We start from the raw sequence: 12,528 nt of genomic DNA, 5'->3' as shown, positions 1-12,528 counted from the left end.
AGCGCTGCGGCCACAGCTGGAGTGCTGTGTGCACTTGTGGGGAGCAGAAAGTCCTGGAGGGGCTGCAGCGTGTGCACAGAAGGACAGGGGAGCTCTCGGGCAAGGAGTGCAGCACAAGGCCAGGGAGGAGCAGCTGAGGGTGCTCAGACTGGAGGAAAGGAGGCTGAGGTGGGACCTTCTTTCCCTCTCCCATCCCAGAGGGGAGGCTGTAGTGCGGCGAGGGTCAAGCTCTTCTTCTGCACAACCAGCCACAGGACAAGGGGAAACAGCCTCAAGTTGCACCAGGGGAGGTTTAGATTGGACATTAGGTTAAATCCTTCACTGAATGGGTTACCAAGCACTGGAAGAGGTTGCCCATGGAAGAATTATAGAATTATGAAGGTACGGTACTCAGGAACATGGTTTAGTGGTGGATCTTGCGGTGCTTGATTAATTTTTGGACTTGAGGAGCTTGAAAGTCTTCTCCAAACTAAATGACTCTATGATTTTGTGATTATACGGTATATAAACACTACTTTTTAGGTTTAACTAGAACCTTTTCTTAGTATTTTCTCCCATGATCTATATTCTTCACATCAGAAAAATTTCTAGGAAAGGTTTGAAATATTTTAACATCTCAACAGAGATAATATAGCCTACTTTTACAGACTGCAGCTTGGTCCTTGAAAACATGCGTCAGTGACTTTTTTAACCGTAAGACTGAATATATTTTCTATCACACTTATATGGGATTTAAACAGAAATATATGCTGCTAGTTCAATACAGGATGTGAAACTTACAACTTAAAGAAATATTCTCAAATTATAATGGTAGTAATCTGGGAAAACATGGAATTTCATCATCACTGTGGTTTGAGCAGTTATAAAGTTCCAAGCTTTTACTTTCAAAACTATGAAAAATTGGATGGTAGATGACAAATTTATTTACATAAGTCTTCTTCATTTCTCACTGTCACAGACACCGCATCAATGTTAGAGGAGACATAGCTGACTGAATATTTCCCAGCAACTTCATAATTCAGTTTATTGTAAATCCCATTCAAAATAATGGCATGTTCTACCTGAAATTTATCTCTTCCCCCATATCTCCATCCAAAAGACATATATCATTATTTCCTGCTGTTTTTTCATTTACTCCTACGGCTGAAATTTGTATTAAAAAAAAAGAAATTATGTATTTTTTTATCACATCAATTGTCTGACTCTTGAATTATCATTCTGGAATGTTCACTTTCTTTTCTTTGAAAATAGAGTATTTTAATAGTGCTGCAGGAAGTAATTGACAACCAGTCTTGTTTTTGACATTTTGGGAGACTGGAACAATATGCTAACTATTTTCTGAGGAGGACACCTTTTAACATTTAACTGAAATATTGTAGAAAAAAATTTTATTTTTAGTAAATAAAATATAGTGACTGTATGCTATTTAATCAAAAAGCACTGATTATCAAGGTATAGAGAAGACTACTTCAAACTGACTTTTCTTGGATAGTAACATAGGAAAAAGAGGTTGTTTCTTTTTCCTTATATTATAGTACACTTTTAGCATTTTTTAATTGTTCTTATTTGGAAAAGTACCATTTAATTTTGAAACAAGGGGCTTTTTGTAAAACACATTAGAGTGACCAAATTTAATTTTATGTGGTAAGTCACAATGTAATGTAAAATCATAATAAATATAAAATTTCAAAGCAAAGAAGAACAACACTCTCAATAATAAATAGTATAAATAGAAAGTGTAAATATCAAAAATTCTACAATTAGAAATAAAATTTTATATTTTAAATTGTCTGTCTGTGAAAACACCATGAAGTGTTATAAAGATGTTACAAAGACTGTTATAGGCAATCTGATAGTACAAGATTACATCTGTGTCATTGAACAGCTACATTATATCATATTAAATTAATATTTGTAATATAAATTTTTTTTTTTCTAAAGAATCAGCTAATTCACACTAATCTTTTTGTTTTAGGGTAAACCACATAAAACAAAAGGACATTCCATGTATGAGTGCAGTAACTATTACTTAGGATTTGCTCTCTCTATAATATGGTGACCATATTATAATTAGTATTACACTGAACACTTGAAACACCAAGTGCTTTATGTCTCCAGTGTCTTCTGTCATCAGTGCTTTTGTCTTCCTGTAAAAAAATTTAGAATAACTACCTAAAAGACTACCATATTGGGTTTTTCCTAAAGAGATATACCAGGGCAGTCCCGAATATAATTGCTTTTGTAAATGTTAGCTGCTGTAGGAAATTGGGATTTTAATTTACAGAGGGAAATAACTACTCAACCATGCAGTATTTCTGACATGGACTTAAGCCTGGTATGATTTAAGGGGTGATAACTTTGATTCAATAGCTGGTACACTCATTGTAATTCACTGAAAGGTGACTGATTTGACATACAGTGGTTGTAACTAAAAAGGTAATTCACTTTTTCTAGGTGCTTCCCTAGGTTTGGGAGAGAATCCACATAGCTAAAAGGTGAAAATCACAGAAAATTATGACTTCTTCAAAGGCAGGATGAACCTTTACAGTGTGATCTCTGCACAAAATATTTGTTGTGATAAATGTATCCATTTCCTAAACTGATAGGAGATTACCTTTGAATAGTCCTCTAGAGCTGCTTGATGTTTGGTGCTGGCCAACCCCAGAAAATAGTTTAAACTTGAAGTGTGTACTAGAATTCTACTATTTCAGCTCCAGAAGTAACACTGCAGTACTGCAGATTTCCATGATATCATCGTGAAACACGCAGTCTGGACTTTTATTATGTTTGTTTTTCCTATAGCTAGAATGGTCGGTCACATTATATACTAAATGAGGTTAATGTCCAGAGTGACAACACTGAAAATTCAGTCAGGTTTGTGAATATTGAATCCCACTTTTTATCACTTTTGGTTTCTTTTGGTTTGGGGTTCTTTCCATACAATCAATAGAGGTAAACAATTGGGATTTCTTTATGAAGTTGTTCTTTATCAATAACTATATAAAATAACCTTGAAGTTAAGCTTCTTAAGTTATTATTACTTATAACTTACATTGCATACCTCATGCATTCTTGGATATATATGCCTTGACTTTAAATTCAATATTTGTGTTCTGTCTTAAATTTCTGCTAGATTTAGAAAAATAATTATGAAGTTTGGATTTATGAACACCTGATTTTGACAAAGGGACAGATTATGTTCTTGTAGCAAGTTTACACGAGATTATATAATCTGGCAGAGTGGAGTGAACCACTGAATAGGGTTATTCTGAATTTCTTTTTTTCTAACTGAGGAGATAGTGTGTGTCTAATTTTTTTAAGAGAATGTGATAATTTTGCATTACCGAATCTTTTTCCTTCTACACAATAATAATATTCTACATAGAATAAGTCTGTGCAGTTCACCATGCATGTATCAAGAGATATTTTACTCTTCTACTACATTTAATTTTCTCTGATTTTCACAACTCTGCATAAATACCCAGTGCAGAAAATTCTTATACTGTCTTTTAAAATATTAATCTAGTGCTTCTGAAAAGATCAATGTCCCCAGAGGCTGGTATGTTCTCTTTGTTCACTGAAAACACACAGCCAAATACAGGAAAGCTTTAAATTTTTTGTCTGGCTTCCTTGTGCAACTAAATGAAAGTCTGAAACAGCAATCTCTAAATAAGAGTATTTCATGTTCATTGAGATTTAGGAGTGAGTGCTGAATCTACCAAGGAAAGTGTTTTTATTTGGCCTGGATTTGTGGTAACTGTGTGGCTAATTCATCGCTGTTCAGGCTGCTAAGATGCCATCTCATGGAAAGAGTGTATGAATTACCAGTGAATTAAGCTAAATTTGAAGAATTAAATGTTGATACAGAACATCTAGCATCATGATTCATTAATTTTCTATTTATGAAGGTCTAGACCTGTGGATAATCCAGAATTCTTTTAAAAGCAGAATTACAAGCAAACTCTTTCCATTATTTTATTAGTGTTTGTCTGTTTAGCTTCAAAGTCAAGATCCAGGAGACTTCACATTTATATGCTGTACAAATATGTGGGAAAAACCTCAATGTTTTTATGTGCTTTAGCAGCCTATTCTCTTTTCAATATTTGTTTGGTATCATAAAATGATTTTGTTCAAATGGGATATTTGTGGGTGCCTTCTAGTAAATAATTTTCAAGTTGGAGAATGTTAATTCTGATTTATATAACTGAATTTTGATAAGCATCAAAAGCTCAAGTTCCACAACCTCTCTGAGCAATGTGTCCCTGCACTTACCTGCTTTTTGTGTGGAAAACTTTCTCCTTGGTTTGCACGTGGATTATTGCAAATTTTGCCTATTGTGTGTGCTCCTTTGATTGGAGTTTGCTTCTGTAACACCCTACTAAAGAGCTGACAAAATCCATTTCTGATTATTCTTCTCATGGCTTCCTCAGCATCTTGGTAACTCAGATGGAAAGTACTGATCATTTAAGGTCAAAACCACAGAGCTGAACTAAGTGAATCCTACTCAGTATCTCAGTATCTTTTAATTTAGCCTGAAAACAAACCAGGTTTGTATTGCAGACATCTTTTTATAAAAATCCTTTCCTTAGGATTTTTTCCTCCTGAGAAGCCGAGAGGCCTCAGGAACAAATGTAAACAATGGTTATCTGCTGCTGTGGAATGCAACAGGTGGATCTGTGATTGGTCTTATAGAGTTGTTTGTGATTAATGGCCAATCACAGCCCAGCTGGCTCGGACAGAGAGAGTCTGGGACAGCTGCCTTTGTTATTCATTCCTTTCTGTTCTTTTCTTAGCCTAGCCTTCTGATGAGAACTTTTACTTCAATTCTTTTAGTATAGTTTTAATGTGGTATATATAATAAAATAATAAATCAAGCCTTCTGAAATATGGAGTCAACATTCTCCTCTCTTCTCTCATTCGAAAACTCCTGTGAACACCATCACAGGTTTGTTTTCTGGTTTGAATAATTTCTTTGACTAGTATTCAGCAACACTGTAAATGAATGTGAGGTAAAGTGCCAGGATTGGAGGAGAGAAATAGCCAAAATATTTTCACAGCTGAAGGAATTCTGAGTGCATCAAAGGGGATAATATTGAACCATTTAAAAGAATTTTCTCTTGTTTCCTGATGTACCTGTCATTTTAAATTATCTTATTTATTGTCTGTGGTTTCAATGTGACATTTTAAAACTTGAGGAAAAAAGGCAAAAGTCAATGTTCACATTGTAATTGCATCTTGCTTGCATAATCTATGGGAAAAAATGGAAGATCTGTGATTCTAAAGATAGCACTAATCCTGTCAGTGTTTGTAGTGAGCTGCTATCCATAAATGCGTGTGCAATAGATAGTCTCATTCTTTCATTTGGAGTTGCAGCATATGTATTCTCTTTCTTGGTGACAGCAAACTTAATATAGTTTCCTATTCACTGTTTTTCTTGAAGAAGATCAGTGCTGCATATCCTTCATAGAAACATCTGCTTGCATTAAACAGTTCTTGCTCTTTCCCTGTGACAAGTGATTTATTGTCATGTTTGACAGTGCTTGTGTTTGTATCATGTCAATGCTGCCCAAAATCTTGTTTTTTATAATTCAGTAGTGTTTGAGTACTTGTCATTTTTACATCCATGGCTTAACCCTTACATTACTGGTATTGTCCAAACTGGAAGCTGAGCAATTTATAAAGATCTGAAATCTTTTAAGCCTGCATTAAGCATATTCTCAGATCATCGATATGTCTGCAAATTACTGGTGACTGCTCATGTGTCTTTGTCCATTGGGAAATAATTAATGATGCTCCTGCTGTAGAAAAGAATGCTGAAGATAAAATAGCTTTGCGGAGATGCTTTAAAATAAATATGCATGTACAGCAGTAGCAGGATAATGTCTGATGTTTGCTGTGTTTTCTTATATTATAAAAGTCAAAGCGTATGCCATATAAAACAGCTTACATTTACAATTTCTAGGCTTGAGTGTGTCTCTCTATATTTTCACTAGGGGTTTTTCTGGTTTTGTTTTTGTTTGTATAGTTTTTAATTGCAGATATTTCCCAGTCCCTGAGGCTTTTATTGGTTTAAGTGAAGCTTCTATTCTTGCTTTTTTTTTTCTCCTACAGACATGCATATTTTTTGTTCAAATTAGGTGCAAATATAGTCACACCGCAATTCCAGATAAGAAAATAGTCCACAGAGATGAAAGAACATTCCAGCAATAAAGGTATAAACATCTATTGTCTGAGCTAATGGAGATACCTTTATTGTAGCATTTTAGTCACAATGCTTCCCCTAAAGTAACTTCTTTCTTGTCCTTTTAATATTCCATACTATTTTGGTTTTGTAGTATTTTTTGCCCTAGGTAACCTTTTTTTTCTCTTCTCTTTCTCTTCTTTCCCCAGCATATAACCTCTGTGTTTCCATGATATTTTATATGCAAATTTTTCCCCTCTTTCCAATTGTATGCTCATCCTTACCATATATAACCTAAGGGACAACACAAGTGCTCTCCTCCTGACTTTTCTCATGTTCCCACATCATCAAATATCTACTTGTCTCCTACTTAAAACAACTGTCATGCATTCCTTTTGCAACTGTCCTGAAAGAGAGCAAACAAAAAACCAAATTGTGTCTTTTCCTTCAGTATGTCAGGATGTCTAAGAATGCTTTTATTAAGAAATGTGATGCAGCCTCTTTTTTTGTGTTTGTGGGGTGTTTTTTGTTTTGTTTTTGTTTTTTGGTGGGGTTTTTGAGTTTTTTGTGAACTTTTAAAATTGTGTTCTGTGGTATAGTACACAAATGAATAAAAGAGATACTGCCTTCTCATTCCAAGATAGTACCTACCCTACCAAGTAAACCTTTACTTTACTTATTCAGTTTACTTATGTTTGTGATTAACTTGTTCCAGGTTGGATGTGCATATCCTTCATGTGTGAGTTCAAGGATATTATTTGTGGAGAAGAAAAGTTTACAAGAGAGAAAAGGGTTTTCTTCTCTCAGGATGGTACTTTTAGCACTAGTGAGAGTCATTCAGAATCTCACTCCTCCTTTAGACCTGCTTTTTTACCATGTATGTTTCCCACTTGTTAAACATGTACAAGCAGTCAGCCTAATGCTCTCTTGAAAAAGTTGTGAAGCAACATCTAATTGTTTGACCCTGAGGCTTATTTTTGTAATTTTTTCCTGCAAACATGGTGTCTATGGCTTGTCCAGAATGGGATATCACATTTGTCCTTCATTTGTCCATTTGTGAACATGTAATGCTTGGCCTGTTTTATTTTGGCTGACAGTAGAGAGGTAGACTTGCATTAAGCACCACTGTGGATTTTAAAATCTTATTTATTGGTGCTGCCTGTGGTTGTATTTAAGCCTTATTTTTTCCTTTCAAATTGAGTCGCTTCACCACACCATATACCTCTTAAATGTACTTTTTATGTGTGTGTGAGTGAACCTTTGCTGTATTGTGCATCAGAATGCAAAGCTCAGTCACTGTTATAGGTCAGGGTCTGTATTCCTCACCTTGAGAAAAATAACTAAAATACCATATTTCAGTTTGTGCTCAAGCAGTCACAGGAAATGATGTGCTTTTTATTTACTATCCATATTCTTCCTTGATAAATTTATGACAATTTTACTTAGAATAATACCTTTTTTATTTTAATGCTGGCATTAGTTTTGTGTTCTACTTTTCCATGGAGCTGAACCTTGCAAGATATTTTGTGGAAATGGAGGCATTGTTACCTGGGAGAGTAATTATTAACACATTTGATCTTTTATTTTTTTTGTCATTGTAATACTAATGTACTGTGTTAGCATTCACTATTCTTCTAGTAGTCTCATTTACATACTTTGATCATTGGTTAATCCACTATGGATTTTATAGATTTCTGTCATATTCCCTCAAGGTTCTCTATTTTGCCTAAGAATCTGAGCCTGCTTGACTGTTGCTTAAAAGGAAATTGATTTATGCTTTTAGATAAAGCAAAAAGGAAGTCTAAGTATTTTCCACATCCTTTCTGAGATAGTGAGACCAGAACTGTAGATAATACTTCTGGTGCATGTCCAAAATAAATTTATGTAGCAAAGCAATTATGTTCTGTACTTTATTTGCTAATCCTTTCTTGACATTTGAATTGCTTGGTTGTTCTCTTTTTTTATCTTTCATGAGCACCAAACTGCTTATCAGACTACTCAGGAGCAAGGTATTGGAGCTAATTGGGCAATTGAGAACATCTATATCTTCATATATAGAAATCTTTCTCCCACACCATCCTCTGCCTAGGTGATATTCAGTCACATTGAATCATTTTTACTATTTTAGATAGATTCCTTGGTCATTCACCTCAATCAACCCTCATCCTTACAATACCAAATAATTGACCTGAGAGCAAAAGTTCCTACTCCATTCCATCCCTCCTTTTTCCTTACACACACAAAAATGTTGAACAGCCACTTACACCTATGGAACTGATAACCTCCCTTCATTTCAAGAAATGACCAATTTTTTGTTGCTTTGATGATGATGATTTTTTTGTTTCCTTGTTTTTGTTTGTTTACTTGTTTAGCAAAAAGCCTCCCTTTTGTATCATGGCTGCTTGCTTTGCTAAAAAAGTCAGCAATTGTGATAAATGATCCACAACAGAAGGATCTTCCATGAGAATCTTCAGAGTTTCTTCTTTGAAGGCAAATGTGAAGAATTCCTTTAACCTCAAATTTTATATTGGTTTACTTGCCAAAGTTTGCTTGCTGAAGTGTACTAAATTAATTTAAGCTTCATGTCTGTTACCTAGGCCCCTCATTTTCAGCCTCAAGATAGATACAAAGGCCCTTGCAGAAAAAAAGATTTGACACGTGTGTTAAACTTGAATTGTTCCTGTTTGATTTCTCTGGGATCCCAATGCTCACCATGTTGTCTGTTTGTTTTCTATCTCCTCATTTCTTCCTGCACTATGCGCAAGAATTTTTGTTTACCAAAGCCAGTTTTGTATGTTCTTGACCCAAATATCTATTCCAGTGTTTCCAGTGCTGAACGTGACCACATCTTCATTGATACCCATGTTGGGAATTCAGAACAGAAAATTTTTTCCAATAAATAGGATTTTGTAAATTGAGGGGAGAAAAAAAAAAAAAAAAGAAAAAAAGGAAGAGATGATGAACAGCTGGACATTGTGACTAATCACAAAATAACTGCACACTCTCAGGAGGAGGTAGCCTTGAAAAACACAAATATAATCCTAAGATATTGGGAGAAAAATTCTTAGGGAACAGAAAAATGTTAGAAGAGCTTTGTTTAGCCTACCAATACCAAGGCATGGATGTCATGACATCAAAGACTTAATCGTAAAGAAGAAATATATTTATACCAAAAGATAAAGGGGGTAAATAGACTATGAATTAATTTTAGATATTATGTTAAGCTCCTCAATAATTAGTTTCTCCCATTTCTAGAGCACCCTCCCACTATGAAACAAACTCCCTGTTTGTTTCAAAAACATACATTAAGTATTTATGGCATCAGGACTATGCATTATATAATTCAGGAAGTGTATTACATTCAGACCTTCCCAACACACAGTAAAGGCTCAGGTATCTTCTCTGTGACAGACATATTCACAAAGGCTATTGTCTGTAATTTTGTTTTCTGTTGTCTAAGGAAGAATTTTAATCAACTTATTTAATCTAAGTCATGTACAGATGACTGTATTTGTACACTCTTCATTTTCCTATTTTGTTTTGGCAAGTGCTATGATTTGTAACTGGGAGACTTAGGTTAACACAGCACCTGTAAAAGATCTAGTCAGGTGTCTCTGGTGTGAATCTCTGATAAGGTCACATCTTGGTACTGCTTTTTGCATATTTTTAGGTATTTTTAGCCCATCCTGGGTAGCTGTGTTTTGTAGTGGATTTTCTGGACAATCAACACACACAAAAACCTCCATAACTATTTTCTACTGCAAGTCCATTCAGTGGTGCTCTTCAGGACATATTAACTCAAACTTTAATTGAGTAAAACAAGAAAAAATCCTTTTGATAAAAATTTGGACGGTGTATTGCCAGTAGTTCTCCTTCTCCATGGAGCATGCAATTACTGTTACAAATGATTTTAACTTTTAAAATGTAAAGTTTGATAAATGAAGATTGACAGGGTTTTACAGATAGATACTGATCTTATCCAATATTGTATATACAGTGTGTATCAATCTTTGTATGGTAGAGTTTATTTTTTAAAGAAGAAATTAAAATTCTGAGATCCCTGCCCCTGACAGAATGCAAGACCACTAAGACCATTTTCTTCCAGGTTTAGTTGTCTCAATACCTTACTCTAACTAATCCTGTGAGAGCGCAGCAAAAGAAATGTCATAAAGGAACTGTCTTTGTTTTTCTGAAGCTCTTACTCCTGCAAGGTATTTAGTGTGTTATAAATATTAACCGAATTGCAATTATAATAAAAATTATTTGTTATTCATAACATATCTCTTTTTTTTTGTCATGCATAATTTAGTGTTGTTCAGCATGGATGTAATTGCTAGACTTTTGCAAATATAATTTATATTGGGCTTAAATGATGGGAAGAAACATCTGTGCTCTTGTCTCTGGATTTCTGTAATGTCTTTGCTGCTGCCATATGGTAAAATTTAAATAATAAACATGATCATAGTATGAAAAGTACAGCATAAATTCTATGTGAATCCAGTTTTTTAGTAGTTTGTTAAGATTCTCATTATTTAGTCATTCTTTGACTCTGTTAGTCTGTATCTTCTTAATTGAATAGCTTCATATGACAGAAGGGAGAAGAGATTTGTAAGGAACAACAGCTCTCCATGCTTACCTGTCACTAAATCTCTTAAACAAAAACAGATTTATTTTTTTCACAATAGGTAAAAAGTCTACTTCCTTTACAACTTAATTGAAAATTTTATTTTCATATCTGCCAGACTTACCTGTAAAATTGCCATATTATCATTTAGCAGTCTATATGGTTGCAATAGCCATGTTTTACATTTCAATGCAGCTGCCTTGACTGAGATAAGAACTCTTTGTTTACTGTTATAAACCAAATTTTTCTTAAAGAGAATTTTATCAATAGTTTGAAAGTTGTAGTAAAGTCTAGATATGGTAAGACTTTGAAAACAGGGAAGTGAAAATGACAAGAAAATTTTTAACAGAATCATGGAATCATAGAATGGTTTGGGTTGAAATGGATCATCTTAAAGATTATCTGGTTCCAACCCACTGCCATGGGCAGGAACACTTTCCATTGGATCAGATTACTCATAGCTCCACACAGCCTAGTCTTGAACATTTCCACAGATGAGACTTTCATCATCAAATTTGTGAAGGGTGCACTTTCATCTGTACCACTAATGAAGATATTAACTAGAGCTGGTCCCAGCACAGACCCCTGAAAGGCACCACTTGTCACTGATGTCCATCAGCGCTCTGAGCTGTTGACCACAATGCTTGGATGTGACCATCCAATCAATTCCTTATCCATTGAAGAGTCCATCCAGTCTATCTCTCTACAGTTTGGAGAGCAGGAGGTTTGGAGAACTGTGTCAAAGGCTTTATTTAATTTCAGATAAGTGACATCTATAACCTCTCCTTGTCCAGTGATGGAGCCATTCCATCACAGAAGACCACAAGGTTGGTCAGGTAGGGCTTGCCCTTAGCACAGCTGTGCTGGGCATCTGGAATCACATCCCCATCCTCCATGAGCCTTAGCAGAGTTTCTAGGAGGATCTGTCCATGATCTTCCCAGGCACAGAGGCTGACAGTTCAGAATTCCCAGGGTCCTCCTTTCTACCCCTTTCAAGTTGGGTACAGTGTTTTCCCTTTTCAGTCACTGGGATTCCATTTGATTGCCATGACTTTTCAAATATCATGGAGAGCGGCTTGGCAGCTACATCAGCCAATTCCCTTGGACTCTGGGATGAATCTCATCAGGTTCCATCAACTTATGTACGTTCAGGTTCCTCAGGTGATCACAGACCTGATCTTTTCTTACAGGGAGCCTTTTGCTCCCCATTCCCTGTCCTGCTGTCCATCCACACAAGAGGTGTGAGAAGAGAGGTTTCCAGAGAAGACTGAGGCAAAAAAAATTATTGAGCAACTCAGCCTTCTCTTCATCCACTGTTACCATTTTACCAGCATTGTTTATCAGGGGGTTTACATTGTTTTTGACCTTCCTTTTTTGGGTAACATACTTGTAGAAGCCATTCCTGTTATTCCTCATGTCCCTTGCTGGGCTCAGTTCTAGCTTTGCCTTGGTCTTCCTCACCCTAGCTGTCCTCCATTGTACCTCATGTCTATACTCTTCCCAGCTCACCTATCCTAACTTCAACTGTGCACTTCTTTCTCTTTAGTTTAATGAGCAGCTACCACTCTCCTGCCTCCCTTTCCCAATTTCTTGCTCCAGGGAATTTCTAATTCTGGTGCTCTATGGTATGCTTCCTTAAAGATCTGCAGCTCCATTCCACTTGGCTATTTAGGGCATTCAAGCAATAAATAACTCTCTAATTTAGATTGAACTTCAACAGAAA

Source organism: Zonotrichia leucophrys, chromosome Z, assembly GCF_028769735.1.
Source record: "Zonotrichia leucophrys gambelii isolate GWCS_2022_RI chromosome Z, RI_Zleu_2.0, whole genome shotgun sequence".
Lineage (NCBI taxonomy): Eukaryota > Metazoa > Chordata > Aves > Passeriformes > Passerellidae > Zonotrichia > Zonotrichia leucophrys.
The sequence above is the reverse complement of the archived record's forward strand: the minus strand, read 5'-3'. Positions refer to the sequence as shown.